The sequence below is a fragment of the Equus caballus genome, unplaced genomic scaffold, assembly GCF_041296265.1.
Source record: "Equus caballus isolate H_3958 breed thoroughbred unplaced genomic scaffold, TB-T2T haplotype2-0000448, whole genome shotgun sequence".
Taxonomy (NCBI): Eukaryota; Metazoa; Chordata; class Mammalia; order Perissodactyla; family Equidae; genus Equus; species Equus caballus.
In genome coordinates this window covers 457,967-476,513 of record NW_027221892.1, presented here as the reverse complement: position 1 = coordinate 476,513, position 18,547 = coordinate 457,967, and positions in this window count along the sequence as shown.

Genomic DNA, 18,547 nt, shown 5'->3' with positions numbered 1-18,547 from the left:
CAGCAGGGAACGCAAGCAAACGGATGACGGGTAAACACAGCCTGACAAAATTAAAACACTTAAATGGTTCCAGTCTGGTGGTGAGCAGACACTGCTCCGAGCTCACTCCAAGAACCCACCCGGTGACCAGGAGCTAGAGGGTTACCACCTGGCATTTTGAACGCCCCCCCCCCCCCACCCCGGGAAAGACCCTGTAAGACTAGGACCACAGGAAGTGCTTGGCCCTTCTGAGTTCTCCCCTCCTTTCTGATGGCTGCAAGTGTCACCCAGACACACAGCAGCGTGAACCCTGCCAGGGAGGCCTCCTCAGTACGGCCAGCAGCTGAGGAGAAATGCTGGTTCCCAGCAGCCCAGGCCCTTCTTGGTATGGCACAGCCATCCAGGAAGGTGACTTTCTAAATGGAAGCCGGAGCCGGCTGTACCTTCCCGCCACAGAGAAAGAGAAGTGCCAAGTCCCAAGGCTAGTCCAGGCCCAGGAGGAAGACACCGTGTCCAAGGGGTTTCCCTCACAGGGCCGTGAGGCTCCTGAGAGCCGACCCTTTGGTTGCAGCGCTTTGTTTGTCATGAGCCTACCAGACGGCAGAGGACAATAACTCGCTGCCTCTTTGGGCTTCCAATGGCCAAAAATGAACTGATCGCCAGCAAAAAGAGGCCCACATGTGCAGCACCTGTATCTCATCAGTCTTTATGTTACTTTGATATAAATTTTAGAGAGAGAGCTATATATATATGTTCACTCACACACAAATATATCATGCACTCTAACTTATTCCAAACAGAATCAAGAAATAATACTCATACTCCTCAAATGCACGGTTTTGCAGCTGGTTCCCTCTCGGTAGCTGGTATTTATAAGCACCTTCTTCCAGGACCCATTTCATCTTCCCTTCGCCCTCCACAAACCCCGCGGCTGGTCATGGTGCTCTGCCTGGTTAGGGGACCATAACCTGCCTTCCTGAAGGGTCTGGGTCATGGCAGTCCTACCTGGATTGGATTCTGCTCATTCCCTGGGGACTTCAAGCCCAGGACGTGCTAGCCCACAAAACGCGGTCAGGAATCTCCTGAAGTCCACACGTGGGCTTCCTCCTCTCCAGGCTGAGGAGCAGAGGGAAGCCCGAGTCCCAGAGGAACACGAGGGCTCCAGACAGTGTCTGCTTTGCATGTCAAGATGGAGAAAACTCAGGGGAAACTCTGAGGGTGAAGCAAGGCAGTCCGTTGTCATCATTCTCTGCACTGAATCCACCCAGACGGTTCCAGCAGAGGCTCCACAACAAGCAGCCCCAAGCACCCAGGCGGGAGGCCGGCTGCGCTGTCCTGCCTGGGCTTGCCCAGTACATGCATGGTCTACATATTTTGCAAATGACCACAGCTGAAGATGCCCAAGGGCTAAGATTCACCCTGAGCTAACATCCATTGCCAATCTTCCTCGGTTTTTTTTTTTTTTTCCCTTGAGGAAGACTAGCCTTGGGCTAAGATCTGTGCCCATCTTCCTCTATTTAACACGTGGGATGTCTGCCACAGCATGGCCCGATAAGCGGTGTGAATGTCCACAACCGTGACCCGAACGTGCCAATGCCGGGCCTCCAAAGTGGAGTGGGCCAGTTTAAGCCCTGCGCCACCCTAGGTTATTTTAACACATCACTCTCAGAAACTGATAAATCTGTCACGTGAAGGTAAGCAATTCTAAAGAGGATTTCCATAATACTGCAAGCTCCATCCCTCCAATAGACAATCAAGTCCTAACAAGCAGCGGTTTATTGTCACGTTGCTGATGCCGGAAAAGGTCTCTGTTGACAGCACGATCCCTCAAAGGCCTTGTCCATTTCTGTGAATCCAATTTCCAGCACATAGAGATCTAAAGATTGAGGCAAATGTGGTCTTTCCTCCTTGCAACTCTGAATTAACATGCAATAAAGAGCAGAAAAATGGAGACCTGGAAGCAGACCTCTTATTTGAGAACAGAGATATACCAGCGCTTTTGAAATGATCTTTGGAGTCTACCGGAGTATTGCACAGAAGGAATGATCCATTCCGACTAGGTAGGTTTTACTGTGTCGCTGTGAGGGCGACAACGGAATCATCCCGCGAATCGGTAACTCTCTGTGACTTTCAAGCGCAGATAAATAATATACTTCGGAAAGGAAAATGCGAGAGCACCGTGAAACGGAAAGCCCTCCTTGCTCTACTCAGCTGAAATCCAGTCTCTCCTCCACAAGAAATCCCTGTCTATGCTTCCTACGTCCCACAGAGGAGTTTAATAAAAGAAAAGGATTGGTATGTCTTGAAGTTGCAAGAGCTCAAGCAAGAAAACGTGGGACCCTTCAAGGAGACGTCAGTGAAGTGCCGGGCTCCATCTCAGGGGCACCAGCGTCTCCTCTCTTTCCTGGTGCTGTCAGCACATCCTTCTTGGGCGCTCACTTTCTCTGCCTGGCTGCTGAGCCTGTCCACAATCGCTCTCTCCCGCCCTCTTCCCCGTCCCCTCCTGTTTGCTCAGATCTTCCACAGTCACCAGCAATTGTTGGCCGTGGAGCTATGGGATGCCCAGACCAGTTCCCAGAATCATCTCTGCCAAATCTGAGGAAGGGCAGGGGTGTGTATGGGACTGGACGGGGCACCCCATGCGAGCGCACCCCGCAGGAATTCACCTCTGCTGCAAGGTGCAATTTTGCAAGGCTACGGCAAGTTCCAAAGGGCTTGCCACTTCTCTCCTGCCAGCAGACCTGTTGGGGCTGGTGCCACGTGCTCTCCCAGTGACCCCTCACTGCTGGGTGGGATGGCATTCTAGTAACTGGCCTTCTGAATATGTAACTGCGCATCCTCAAAGAGATGGGAATTCTTAATCCGGGCTTTGGTTTGGGTTGATTCCCACGATCACGCAGCTTCCTCTGCGAAGACTTGACCATCATCACTTCTTTTCCTCTCGTCCTGTAAAAGTAATCATGAAACTGGACCCAAATGAGAAATGAAGCATGGCTTCTTAGGACAATTATCTCAGTTTCCCTGTACTTCCACCCTTCCTCTCTCCCTCTGGAGCTCTTCTGACCTGTGTCCCAGGACATCGTCAAGCAGATTTGGGTCAAGGACAGAAAGCTCAAGGTCAAAACTCAGGACTGCTCCAGATCAGTTTTCCTCCCCCGTCTCGTAACACCCCCTCCTTGTTTCAGTGTGATTTTATTCTCTTTTATTGCTCTTGCCATTCTCATCTGTGCAAGTCCTGGCACTCTCTCTGAGGACACGTGATCCCCCAGCTTACTATAGATCCCAATTCCCATCCTTTCTGTGTTTTCTGACTATTCCTTTGGTTAACCCATTGGCCAGTTGTTGCTCTTAGCCTCTTTAGGGTCTAAATCAATTGTGACATTATCAACTACCCCACTCTTAGCGACTCACTCCCAGGTCCTGACATTTACATAACCCAAACGATCATGTTCACAACTAAATAAGTTAGAGTCCAGCCCCATGGCTGAGTGGTTAAAGTTGCGTGTGTTCTGCTTCAGGGGCCTGAGGTTTGCGGGTTCAGATCCCAGGTGCAGACCTACTCCACTCATCGGCCACGCTGTGGAGGCATCCCACGGACAAAGGAGAGGAAGACTGGCACAGATGTTAGCTCAGGGTAATCTTCCTCCTAAATAAAGAAATAAACCCTTCAGAAAATGTATTCATCCACCACAAATTCCTGATTTCCAATATGTCTTCAAACATTCATACAGAAGATACCTGTTCCTTCAGATCGGAAGTGATGCCAGATCACCATGTCCTCACTTTAATTTCCTCGTGGACCTGTCAGTCCTACATTCCACGGACTGTGATCTCAATAATTTCCTTGAAATAATCAAGAATTCCTTACCACTCGTCTTATTTGTGTTGTAAAACTGGAAACCCGGGAGATCCTGATTATCTGCTTTGCCATTCTACTGCTAGTCTTATGATAACTGCTGAAGAAAAAGCACACAACACGATATTTTGTCATCACCATAAAGACAAAATCATCTGCATCAACTGGGAAGCATCCATAATGCCTGGACATTTTTTTTCTTTTTTCATCTCTCGGGTCAATAGCAAAAACACCAAGGCACTCAGTTAACAAATGGGCAAAGGAGTAGAATAGCCATTTTTCCAAAGAAGACACACAAATGGCCAACAGCCACATGAAAAGGTGCTCAGCATCACTAATCTTTAGGGAAATGCAAATCAAAACCACAAGGAGATATCACTTGACACCGGTTAGGGCGGCTATTATCAAAAAAAGTAGAGGTGACAAATGTTGGTGAGGTTGTGGAGGAAAAGGAAGCCTTGCAACTGTTGATGGGAATGTAAACTAATACTGTAATGATGGAAAATAGTCTGGAGGTTCCTCTAAAAATTAAACCTAGCGTATAATGCAGCAATCTCACGGTATTGTGTTTTGTACTTCGAATTTCTAACAGAGTATATATTCTGTTAAGTGTTCTTAAAGCAAAATAATGATAATAGTAAAGGGGGTGGGAGAAAACTTTGGTAGATGATGGATATGTTTATGGCCTCGATGGTGGTGATGGTCTCATGGGTGGACACTTATGTTCAAATTCATCAAGTTGCATACGGAAAAGTATGACATCATTACCGATTCTTCTGCACCTTAAAACACAACATGTCCTCATCCAGAAAATGAATATTGACTACGTCTGGGGACAGACGTTAGTTAGACTTATCGTGGTGATTATTTCACGATACATGCAAATCATTATATTGTACAAATGAAACTAATATAAAGTATATGTCAATTATACCTCAATTAACAAGCGCACACATCATACAAGACTATTTGAACACTGTAAACGAGTTCAGTGAATCCCTGAAACTATCCCATCCCCAAATGTCACAGGAAGCAAGGAGGATGAAGTAAGATGGAAAGTTGTTGTGCAAAGCTGCATGCAAATTAAAATCCTTTAAGTTGCGTTCAGCTGCTGTCACTGCAAACCAAGACAAGCATGGACAGTCCTTGGTGAGTCAGCTTCCGGTCAGCTCTTCCCCAAGGCCCGGCAGTCATGCGCCCCTCCCCTAGTGGGTCACTCTGCTCTGTCCTCCAAAGTGGCCAGCAGGAAACCCTGGTAAGATTCTGGAGGACAGCCGCTTTCTATCCTAGATACTCACGTTTTAACAGACACTCGAGATGAAATGTCAAGACTTAAAAGCATAAGTGTCTATTTGTGTAGTGTAGGGTATAAGGGAAACCATAGGAGGTCTTTTCAGCATCTCTCAACTCATAATGCAAACATAGCCCTGTCTTCAGAAGGACCGTCCTTGGTCTTTGGTGCAGAGTAGGGCATGTCGCAGGTGGCACGAAGGACAGGTTGTAGCAGCACTATCCTCACTCCAACAGAACTATCTCACTGGACATGACCCCGTGGGTCTCCAAAATAAGTTACTGAACATAAAGAAAAAAACCTTTCTTGAGAGGGGCAATTTTACCGATCAAGGGAAAACTTCTGAATTTTCGCATCTTATAACAAATAAATGATATGTCCTATTCTATCCTAATGAGGTAGCATGGGTACTTCCATAATAAATACTTTTCATTTTCAGTTCAAACATGCTCAGCTGCTTTCAAAAACCAAAAAACCAAAACAGAAACCCAGGCATGTAAAATTAAGTGTTTTAACTTGATAAAGTACTAACACAGCAGTGGCTTCTAAGGGAAGAGCTTTCAAACGAAATGATCATTTTTGGTAATGACCGTAGAAGATGGTGCTATCGCTGTGAAAGGATGGAACCAATCCAGAACGAGCCAGCTTTTGATTAAGGACAACGGAATTGAATCAGATGCCAGAAATACTCACTTGGAAATCAAAGTCCCATCATCATCCCTGGAAGCATTTCTGGAACTTTCCCTTTGGACACAAATTTTTGTCTTCCAAAGGAGCAGACATAATACAGAGCAAATAGCAGACAGAGGAAGATGAGTCCCAGTTTGCCAGGCACCAAAAGGGAATTAGTGGCCCTGAGTCACATCTCTAGGAGCCCCACTGGGTGAGGGCTTTCACCAGGACCACACATGTCCACTCAGCAAGGGGAGTCCTCAGGGATGTTCACCTTACTCCCCAGCCCATCGAAACTGAAACAAGACAACCCAGAGAGAGAGAGAGCACATGTTAAATTCAATGAGTTGGGGGGCCAGCCCCACGGCCACGTGGTGGAGTTCCCGTGCCCCGCTTCAGCAGCCCAGGGTTCGGATCCTGGGCAGGGACATGGCACGGCTCATCAGGCCATGCTGAGAGGGCATCCCACATGGCACAACCAGAAGGTCCTACAACTAGGATACACAACTATGAACTGGGGAGGGGAGGTTGGGGAGAAGAAGAAGGGGAAGAAGAAGAAAAAGATTGGCAACAGATGTTGGTTCAGGCGCCAATCTGGAAAAGAAACAAAAAAAATCAAATGAATTGCTCACGTAGGGCACGCAAAGCGTCTAACTGTGAGGTGAAACAATGGAAAAACAAACTTACTGGCCTCCTGGCAGGAACCTTGTTCTTTAATGAGCACAGGCCTCGTGCTTCACTGTCTCATCCCCTGGGATGATGCTGTTTGGTGCGACAGAGGATGAACTTTCCCTGCAGAGGTCAACATGCATTTGTTTTTATAAAATCAGGATTCTGCTCTATACTTTCATATCTCGGTTGTCAAATATCCACTGTGATTATAATCATTTTACTATTATTTGAGACAATTTCAAAGGTTACACAATATGCAATCAAAAGAATGTCCTAATTTGTTCCACAGTGGCCTGAAGGGAAAGTCACCAGACAACAGGCGGGGAGGGAAGGCTTACTTCAGCAGCAGTTTGAACAAAGGGATCTCGGAGGACCTGACGTTTTGAACTGAAACGGAGTATAGAGTAGGAATACGTGTGTGGATCCTGGGGCGGAGATGAAGGGTGACTGCTCAGTGTGCTGGCAGCAGCAGTGCTTGTTCTGTCAGGTGGTTCTGAGAGTTTGCGTTAAACATCACTCCCTGGATGTCAACTGTAGTCATCGGACGAGATCGGAGACCGAGAGGTGAAGGGGTGTCTAGTTGGCGAGGGGGAGTTAACAGCTTCCGTTGGAAATATGTTTGCTTAAGGTGCCTATAACATACACCTGGAGCATTATAGCTCAGAAATAAGATCTGGACGTGGTTTTTAGACATCGTCATCATAGAGATAACAGTGGAAGGCATTGAAGCAATAGAAGAAATGCACAAGAGTACTGAGACAACGTAGGGTCAATGGAGAGAATAGGGCTCACATTGAGTCCTGAGCTTTCGCAATAGTGCTGTGTGAGAAGGACCCTGTGAAGGACACCAGGGAGTGTGAGCTGGTTCACAGGCAGTCAGGAGCCTGAGATGTCGAGAAACGGAGGACAGGGAATCATTCCAAAAGAAAATCGTGGCCCGGTTCTGCGTTTGTTCCAAGTAATAGAAAGATGCAGAAACACTCTTTGGATTTAATTATGGGGAGATAGCTGTGATATTATCAAGATTGATTAATACACAGACCATTGTCTGAAGTGTGGGGGAGTGAGGAGCTGGTAATTCCATGAACACTGATCTTTCAGCTTCATTGTGAAGGGGAAGGAAGACGTGGGGCGAGAACTAGAGAGAAATGGGTTCAGGAGAGGCTGTTGTTTCAACAATGAAGAGATTGAATGAGTGAAAGGAATTCGATGGGGGAGGGGAGGGGAGATTGCTAGCAGAGAACATGACGTTTGGAATCAATAATAAAACTTCTCTAGAGAGGAGGAAGAAGGGAGACAATTAGGCTAAACCAAGGATCAAGATGTATCTTCAATGGAATCAGGAGAGGAGTCATTGATGGTTAAGAATGGTGGGATATTTGTAGACTTTGCGGCAGTGAGCTCAAGTATTTCTTGTAATGATCTAACTCATCAACATAGCAGGAGATGACCCCCTTGGTGGAAAGTGAGGGGAAAGGCAAGAAGTTTTTAGATTGGAAAGGCTCGGTGAAGGTCTGAACTGTTTCTGAAGCCCGGAAGGACGCACCAACTATCACGGCGCCGTAGGATGTAAAGGGAAGGAAAAGGAGGACATGTCGCTTCTCTCCTGTCAGGATGCGTGTCTGCTGGCACAGCCTGAGCCAGCAGCTGGGATGGCTGCTTTGTGTCCTGAGAAAACAGGGTCCGAGGTGGAAACCTACACCGAGGACCGGGCCGGGCAGTTCTACGGGAGATGTGCAGTGACATGTGGAGAGCCCGCGCTGCTCAAATCACAGCCTAATGTGCTAATGACATCTGAATCCCCCAATACACAAACACGCACTGTGGTAATGTCTGGTAACACCAGCTAAATTGACAGGAAAAATGTCACAGCTCAGTGTCATAAGATGGACACTGAGCATCCTGGCTGCTAGAGTATTTCGGGTCTTCGTTGTTGTCAATCTGGATGTTTCAGACATGCATCTCTCTTCTCACCACTGAGACTGTGCCTGTCGCCTCCTACTCAACCTCTGAGGCCCCACTGCGATGCCGTCGTCTTCCCTGACGCTTCCTCCTTGGCTGGTTCACCGTGTGCTCTCTGTGCTCCTGACGGTTTGCCCCTCTTTAGAGCTCTTTGCACGTGGACCCAGAGTTATTTCTTTACCCTGCATCTTTCTGGCTGGTTTGTGAGCAGGGTCTGTCTCTTATTGATCTTTGCAGCTCTGTTCTTCCACACAAGAATGCCAGCAGAAGTTGAGGGACATACCCTAAAGGGAAGACTTAGTGATTGTATTATTGGCGGTACTTTGATGTTTTGTTTTGATTTTGGTGAGGGTGCTAGAGGGTGGACTGCCAATCAGTGACAGTCCCAATCGCTCAGTGCTCAGCTTATTATTTTGACTTGAATTTTACTAGTGAGTTTGTGTCATTTACTCAGTATACAACATGCTTGATTGGGCTAAATGAGGAGAATTCCATAACTCAGGACCTGCAGGGAGGCTGATGCATGCACAGCAATCTGCAGTACTGTCCCCAAAGTGGGATTACACAAGTCTGGGCAAAGTCCTCGGAGGACCAGGAGAGGGGGCCCAAGGAGGATGTGGTTGAAAACCAGAACAGTGATGACATCGCTTCACATTTTGCTCCCTTGACACCCTCAGACCTCAGGGCTTTGCTGTCTATGATCATTCTCAGAGTGCTGGGAAGCCCGTTATGTATCGCACTACTGCCGTCCCCACTACTGTAGATTTTGGTAGAGTGTTTACCTTGGCTTTGATTGCGTCTCTACAGAGCCAGCCACCTGGTGGTCTGCTCATGTCGGGTCACACTTGATATTTAGCCTTTTGTGGTCAGAGACAGCGCTGTCCTGTGTATTCATTCCTCTGGGGCCTAGAACACAGCAGGTGTCCAATCACTAGGTGGAAGGCATCCATCCTCATAGAGCCTTCAACTCTGTGCTTTGTAATTATCGACTTTAACAGAAAGATTTGAAAGTACAGTGCTTCGCAGTAATTTTCTGATATTGTCAAGAAAGACTGTCCCATCAAGAATATGAAGCGTATCTTTATGAAGTGTCTTTACTTGAATGGGGATTAAGTTGGCTGCCCTGGAGACATTTTCCTGTCATTTCTGTTCGTCTACTTGCTAGTTGCATTGTATCTTTGATAAGTACTTTCTCAAGATATTGAGCAGTGTTTGCTAAATCTTGACTTCTGTTTCTTTTATAGATAGTCACTGATGATTTTCTCCCATTCCTATCGGTCCAAAACTCTTTCATAAAGAACAGATTTGAGTATCTTCTTATTCACTGTGGAGGCTTTTGTGGTCATGATGTATATCTCATAGACTAGACCTCAGGGATATGATGCTTTTGATTAAAGATGAGTATTTATTATATTATTATGGTGTATGTAGGAGGAGAAAAATTGAGAAGGAGTGATGGTTTTCAGTTTCTCAGGTATGTGTGTATATATATATATATAAACATATATATTGAAAATTTTGGGGGCCGGCCCAGTGGCGCAGTGGTTAAGTTTGCACGTTCTGCTTCTCGGCAGCCTGGGGTTTGCTGGTTTGGATCCCAGGTGCGGACATGGTACCGCTTGGCAAAAGCCATGCTGTGGTAGGCATCCCACGTATAAAGTAGAGGACGATAGGCACGGATGTTAGCTCAGAGCCAGTCTTCCTCAGCAAAAAGAGGAGGATTGGCAGTAGTTAGCTCAGGGCTAATCTTCCTCAAAAAAAAAAAAGTTTCTTAATAATGAACGTGTTACTTTTTAACTCAGGATAAGATAAAATTTAAAAAAAAGAAGCTTGTTTATGATATAAAGGTGGAGTTGAGAACTGGGATATAATGCAGGTAAGTCATACCCAATGGAATTTACTGCAGAGCCGTGTGTTTTCATCCCTCCATTGACAAGGTGGACATTCACGCGGGTCCAAGTCAGGCTGAGTTTGCCTGGTGACCAGCTCTTTCTTCTGACCATCACCTCTGGGATGTGAGTTGCTGTCAGTGGCCCTGCTGTGGGGACCAGGGCCGGTCACAAGGTCTGCTGCAAGCCCAGGAGAGTCCCCAGTGATCCTGCTCCAGGGCCAGAACATCAGCATACCGGTGACTCCGTGTGGCTTTGTTTCCTGGGTGTATCTTGTAGGTAGCCTTGTAGACTCATCGGGTCATATTCTGATCCCTGGAATCTATGACCACGTGGCTCCTCTTACTGAAGAGGAAAAAAAAAATGTACGAAGCCATTGACCTGGACCTAGAAGAATACCGGAATAGCAGCCAGGTTAAGAAATTTCTGTTTGACACCAAGGTATGATCACAAGTTGATGGATAATCTGAACAAAGAATGATGGTAACAAATATTTTCCCAAGGCTTAATTTACTGTGTCCTGTTTATCTGCACATCTTAGAACTGAAAGCAGATGTTAATTCCAAGGGGGACTTTCACTTTCAAGGCCACTTCCCTGTGGTCTAGATCAAGCAGACCTTTATCTGGGGTCCCACTGGCACCGGACTCAGGCACCTAACCGTGGAGCAATTGCTCATTTCACAGATGCGTTTTTCCAAATCAGTTTTCTGGACTCAATCCCAAGCCGGCCTGCAGCCGGTGAGCTGGGCTCCCTAACTGTTTAAAGATTGAGGATAGTCTGAGGTTATTCCAGCTCCATGACCCTAATTGTTCATTTTTCTAGACAAAACCAAGAGACTTAGGGGCTAATCTGTAGACTGCCACGTCACTGCTGCCTTGGTGTAATAAGTAGACCCAAAGCCGAAAGCGTTACTGGCAAATTTAGATTTTTTCCTTTTCCCTTCTCCTCCTCCTCCTCCTCCTTTCTAAAACGCTTGCCTGCTAGGGTGTTTGCTAGCTATGGCTGGTTCCTGGGGGAACAGCCAAGAGAGGGAGAAGCATGCAGAAGAGAGCGATAGAGTTTCTTATCATGAAGTGTAGCTCTTCCTCAGACTAGCTCTACAGCGGCCATAGCAAGATTGAAAACTGGCTCAAACATCTGCAGAGTTCTTTGAAGCCTTCTGAAAAATAAAATACATTTAGCACACAAATTATCATCGCAATGACTGGGATAGAAATTTATAAATGAACCCAAGTTTCTGAAAGGGCCCCTTTGCCATCTAGTAACTGCAAACTTCAGCGACGAGGGGCCCTCGCCAATGGGAGTGGCTTGGGCAGGCGAAGGCAGCAGAGATCTCGTGTCCTGAGGGGAAAGTCCACTTGTACTGTTTGTCCAGACATATCTAAGTGAGGCGATAATTAGCTTGCCATTAACCGTGTCACAGATGTACAGAAATTGGTGATGCAAGCAATACAATTCAACTGAGTTTTAATTAAACATTCTTTCATATAATAAAATACTTTTATTTCAATTTAGGAGGAAATTCTAATGCACCTATGGAGGTACCCATCTCTTTCTATTCACGGGATTGAGGGCGCCTTTGAGGAGCCTGGAGCTAAAACAGTCATACCTGGCCGAGTTGTAGGAAAATTTTCAATCCGTCTAGTCCCTCACGTGAACATGTCCGTGGTGGAAACACAGGTAACAAACGTGCATTGTTCTTCTGTCCAGCAGCGCCGTTCCTGAGAGCCACATGCCACACAGTAGTGAGCAACTCAGTTGTCAGCATTGAAGTATCACTTTTTTCCCATACAGAAGGGACTGGAACAAATGTCAAGAAACCAACAGGATTTTTGTTCAGTAAAAATCTCTTCCCTCAATTATATGCAATTACAGTCATCAGACAAATAACCATTTGGAGTTGGAGTGATGGGAAATTTTTGAAAACTAAATGGTGCATAAAAAGGCAAGATGGGTTTTACACACAGACGGAGAAGCTACTTGTCTACGGCTGGACTGAGCCGGAAAATCTTTACCCCCAGCGTTGGTTCGTCCATGATGTCTGAAATGAACCCCCTGAAAGCAGCCACCTTAATGAAAATGTTTGTGTCTGGAAGGAGGTGCGTGCCTGAAGTATCGACCTATCATCAGTGTACCTCAAGTTGCACAGAAGGTAGACTCTGAAGAAGGGAGCTCAAGGAATACCTCGGCGCCCTCTCTCCATCCACTGTCCGCTTTTATCGTCGTCTTAGCGCTAATTACATTCTCAAAGATCCTCCTTCCCCTCTGCGTCCCTCCGTCTTTTTGTTTCCATCTTCCTCCCTCCTTCCCTTTCTGGATGGACTGTTCCTCCTCCTCACAGCACACACTTTACATGAGCGCAGGACGGTCTTCGTCTTGCTCACAGCTATGTCCCAGCACCTAGAACAGTTCCTGCCACGTGACAGGTGTGCCTTAAATGTTTGTCGAAGGGATGAATATTTCAGAGTATGGAGTTTTTCTCTGGTGGATTTCCATAATGGCAACCGGAATGGAGCCCAGGGGAGAGAGAAAGATGCTGTCAATGAGCCTCCTTCACAGCTTAGCGTGAAATTGCTCCCACTTTTTGGAAATTTCCAAGTGTGTAATGTTCCCAAAATATTCCTTAAGATACTGATAAGTCCAAAAAGAGGGATATTCAAATTGAGAAGTTCTACTTGTGTTGTGTTTCATAATTACCTCAAACATTCATCATATTTGTATTACCCACAATATCATTCAAGGTTTCATAATTACCCAAATTCATAATAAGCCGACATTAACAGTGAGACACTGTGGTCGGGGAGGGGTGGGGACAGGAGGGGGGATTGGGGGGGTCTCGGGAGGGGTGGGAGTGAGAGCAAGCATTCCTCACACTGGGCGCAGCTCTCCGTCCTGGAGACCCGGCTCACTCCGCGTCCTCCCTCTGGAAGAGCTGAGGGAAAATCAGAACGCTTGAATGCGTCAGCTTGGGATTCCAATCAGTTTCTTGATACAAGGCTATGAGAGCTACTCAAAATTTTCTCTTACAACTGAAAATGTTACCTTTAGGTAAAGCAGCATCTTGAATATATATTTTCCCAAAGAAATCGTTCCAACCAGATGGTTGTTTCTATGGCACTAGGACTACACCCATGGATCGCAAATATTAAAGATAATCAGTATCTTGCAGCAAAAAGAGCCATCAAAACAGGTTAGACTTATGCTATTTTGATTGCTGGTTTACACTGGGAACAAGGGGTGGTACCCGGTGGGGCTGTAGATAAAGCAGACACTTTTAAAACTTCACTGTGGACTCTCCTTTTATATGGGCTGCATTACTGACGGTAAACGGTGTGGTTCAGGGCTCTTTACACACACTGTCTCATGAATCCTCCCAACAGCCCTCCCCGGGGTGCAGATTAAGGCGAGAAGAGATTAAATAATTTGCTGGAGGGCACTCAGCTAGAAGTAGCGAAGCCAGGGTTCAAACTCACGTTCTGGAGACCTGAATTTGGGGGAAAATGATGGACTTGGAAACCTCCCAACCCTCCTTCTGCAAAACTCATGGAAATATTGGCCGATACATAAAAACTTTTAAAAGCACAGCTGAACTTGCACGAAAGTAAAGGAAGTCCTCTGGGGTTAAAAATGAAGAAGCTAAACTGTAGTGGAGCGAGCAAGCTGGCACCGGGCTGCCCTGTGGGGACTTGCTCTTCCCGGTCACAGAGCTCTGGGTTTAATGGCCTCCAGACCTCCTTGGAGCACTAACTCTCTGCGTCTATGAGTACAAGGGACACAGACGTCAAAAATTAGAGGACAAGTCCAACACCGAGAGCCATACTTCTCTACACAATCATCCCCACTGCCCTCAATTGTAGCAGTATTTTACCAGTAAAATTTGGGGGTGAAGAAAAGAGGAAGAAGAGTTAGGAAGTTAAATGGAATGCCAGCTGAAGAGAGATGTGTGATTGAAATGTCAAATTCAACAGTAAAGACATGAAATACAGGAAAATGCAGGAATGCATAAGGCACCTTTTTGTCTGTCTGTGTGCTAAACCAGTCCTGCCAACAAAGGACAGTCGTCTGCCACATAATGAGTTTTTCGTCAACAACGGACTGCATGTATGACAGTGGTCCCATAAGATTAGCACCATATCACCTAGGCGTGTGGTAGGCTATACCACCTAGGTTTGTGTGAGTACACAACAATTAAACCATCTAACAACTAAATCACCTAACGATGCATGTCTCAGAATGTATCCTGTCGTTAAGCAATGCACGAGTGTACATCATCTTTATTCACATTCACGCCTTGCTCTGTGGATCCAGAAGACACGGCATGTTCTCTTTTGTGTCTTCATTTATTTTTCATTCCCACTCCATCTCTGGCAACTTTCCCTATAGCCTAGAAGGTTTCAACTCATCTCTTTCTAGACCCCAGGATATCCATTAAAACTGTTTCCTGGGATACCTTGAAAGTTGAGTACAAACACTGCAACATTCAGGTGAAAGTTGAGTACAGCGATTTATTCATATGTTGGTTACAAAAGAAACACAAAACACCAAAGAAATGTGTTCCTAATATTTAATATTAGTGTTTCTAATACTTAATTCGTGAAGCAACCATAAAAGTAGGTAGGTACATCTTCTGTGGTACTCTGGCCAAAAACACATGACCTCTTCCAATCGTGAAAAAACGTCAGATAAACCCAAACTGAGGGACATTTTACAAAACAACTGATCAGTACTCTTCAGCAGGGTCAAGGTCATGAAAGACAAGGGAAGACTGAGAAACAGTCACAGACAAGAGGAGACTAAGGAGCAATGACAAAATGCCGTGTGGGATTCTGCATTGGATCCTGGTACAGCAGAAGGGAAAGAGTGAAATTCAAATAAAGGCTGAGTCTAGTTAATAATATTATCCAATGTTAATTTCCTATTCTTGATAATTGTACAATAGTTATGTAAGATGTTAACATTAGGGAAAGCAGAGTAAGGAATATATGAGAACTCTCTCTGTACTACTTTTGCAACTTTTCTGTAAGTCTAACGTTACTTTAAAATATTATTTAAAAATATTTTTTGAAAGTAGATAATAGTAAATAAGGCAACCACAGTTTTCTTCTTGACTCTATTGACTATTTTAGAATATAAATTGCATGATATCAGGACGCTTACTTATCCCAGCCACCAAATTTCATGGTGGGAAAAAAAAAAAAAAAGAAAGAAAGATAAAGTGAACACGACATTTGCGGAGATCACTGGGGGTAGTCTTCTCATTAATTTATTCAATGCCTTCTTTTCCTGTGTTTCAGTGTTTGGAACAGAACCAGATATGATCCGGGCTGGATCAACCACACCAATTGCCAATATATTCCAGGATGTTATCCAAAAGAGTGTGATGATGCTCCCGCTGGGCACTGTGGACGATGGAGAGCACGCGCAGAAGGAGAAAATCAACAGTGAGCAGGTTCTTGAGGGGGCTGATCTCTCAGTGTGCAAACCACAGGGTGTCCACATCAGTAACCTTCCGACATGCTGCATATTTTAGATTGAATTTATGTCATCAAATCTTCCTGTTTAAATTGTACACTACTTTTCCTCCATTATTTGAATGGAAATAACAGTTTCTCTTTATTTCTTCTTTTGTTAGGTGGAACTACATAGAAGGATCCCAATTATTTGCTGCCTTTTTCCTAGAGACGGCTAAGCTGCATTAACAACGACGGGAACCTTCCAGCTTACATCTGAGCTGCTGACATATCCCCTCTCTCACATCCCTGGACAGGAATAGAATCTAAATATCCAGAGAATTTCTGTCCAGTAAATAATATTTTCCCTCTTTAATACGTCTTTGGACATTTGGACCAGTAATAAACTATTTTAAAGGTAGAGACACTGGAAATGGCTTAATGTCTCTGTTGCACACCTCTCTAAAGTCACAGCTACCTTCAACAACTTGATTTCCCCAAGTCTGGCCCCAGTAGTCCCCGGACTGGACTCATTCTGCCCTTCCAGCACAAGGATGGTTCTTCGATTAGACTTCTCTTGCCATTTGATTGGTGGAATTGCTCTAGTTTGCTGTGTCCTGAGGTGCTCAGGACACATAATCATTCATCCACTGACTGTCAGTACTTATGTCACCGTTGCTTTCACCACACATTCCTTTTATATTGTTAATAAAAACATTGGTCTACCCCACCGGCTACCATGATTTCCCTGGGGGTTCATTTTCAGATGAGTTATTGAAGCGTGATACATATTCACTTCTTGCCTCCCCTTCACTTTTTCCTTTCTTGAAAAGTTTTGAAACAGAAATGACCAATATTCACACTCTTATGCCATTTGGGATTCCTTGTGAGAAGATGCGTCTATCTTTATTCTAAGCCTCTTTACCTTTGCTGTGAGTGACGCCAGCCCACCGCCCCTCCTGCATCCTGTTCTGTCTCACTACCCCATCGGGAGAGGCCACTCTCCCTCTGACACCTGCGCACGTGGAAATTCACCACAGCAGAATCAGCCCTGATGGAATTCTCTCACCCCGTTGGGATTTTACTCAGTGACTACATCTAAATTGTTCAAAGCTTTAAATAGCATCAATTTTAGACAGAGAACTGATCAACCTGACATCAGTAACACATCCCAAATTTAAAGCTGTCAGCTCAGGTTGCATTCATCAGTCATTTCAGTCGACCATCTTGTTTGGCTTGATTGGATTTGATGGTGTAAACAAATAAACAAAAGCACGTAAGTTTTCTACAGCTAAGTATAAGTAAACAAATCACTTCAGTCTTTATGAATTCACTATTTAAATAGCATTAATGGAGAAGAAGTTAAGGGTTTATTAAAAATGTTTCTCTTATGATTCCAAATAAAAACAAAGTGCCACACATTCCATCTCTTTGTGGGTGCTTGAAATGTCAGTTTTAAAGCTTGCTGTGTCATGTCTAAAACGGCTGGATCATGGGGCCAGCTTACCCTGCCTCTTGTCACAGAAACGGGACCCACCTGTGGCATCAGCCTCGCTGAGGCATCCATAAGGAGCCACTTCTTCTCTGGTGCTGGACAACATCAAGTCCTCTTGGTTAAATATTCGCAGGTGTTTGGTACTCGTCACTATTTAAGCACAGTCCATGCTCGCCAGATTTGGTTGAATCTTGTGAGGTTTTCGGATTCCGTGGACCTACCTGATGTATTTGGCAGAGGTCCCAAGGACTAACTGTACACGAGGTTTCTGACGCCAATTTATATTTTAACAAGGGTGTTCATAGTAGTCAATTAACAAAAGTTGGTTGTAAAATATAACCATTTCTGAGCAAGGGAACATCAGTTTTACCAAGTCACTAAATAAGAAGATGTATTTGCTGATCTGCATTCCTGCTGAATCTCTGAGACCTGCAGTGTCTTGGTCAATTATTCAGCTGCCACCAGGTGAGGAGAGGAGGAGGACGAATGAGGTCATTGAATCTAGGAGATTCCAACCCTGGGATGCCTGAGTCCAGAGCCGTGGTTTTCTGCCTCCCCGGGTCATGATGGGTCTCCCCAGCTCTCATTGATGGGTCCACGTTTTCTACCCAAACCCAAGCCATGTGGCTACCTGGGTCTTGCTGTGGTTTGGGAGCCAGATAGGAAGTATTTTCCGGATAGATTACATTCAGAGGGATGACAGAAATCCGCCCAGTGATTAGCCAGAAGACCAATTAACTAGTAATAAGAAGACAAAGAGGTTGGGGATAGAGAAATTTAAGTATTTGCTTTAAAAAATTTTACCAAAGAAGCATATGCACATGGATAAAGATGACCACCCAGTATACTTATTGGGAGTATATAGTGACATGATCAGGAGGGGACGTCATCGTATTGAAGGAGGGCAACATGTCAGGTTTGGGACTGTCCAGGTTTGGACTGTCAGTTAGATTTGGTAGATGCTCTTATGGAAGATAACGAGGACTGGGAATGTTCTTGGTTTTACGTTGTATTCATAAAAATAAACCTTGCGTGAGTGTGTGCTGGACAGTGCAAGAGCCCTGTGGTGACACACGTTCTCTGCACTTGCAGCTGGAGGAAGGCAGTCGGCCACAGACACACAAAGAACCTGGTCTGGGCTTCTTCTCGCTCCACATGTTCATTCCAGCGCATCCCTCCCTCAGCCTCTGTGTTAGCCAGACACCAGCCCAGCCCAGCGCAGCCCAGCCCCCTCTTCTGAGAACTGGACCCCGATCCTCCTGCATTTTTCATTAGAACCC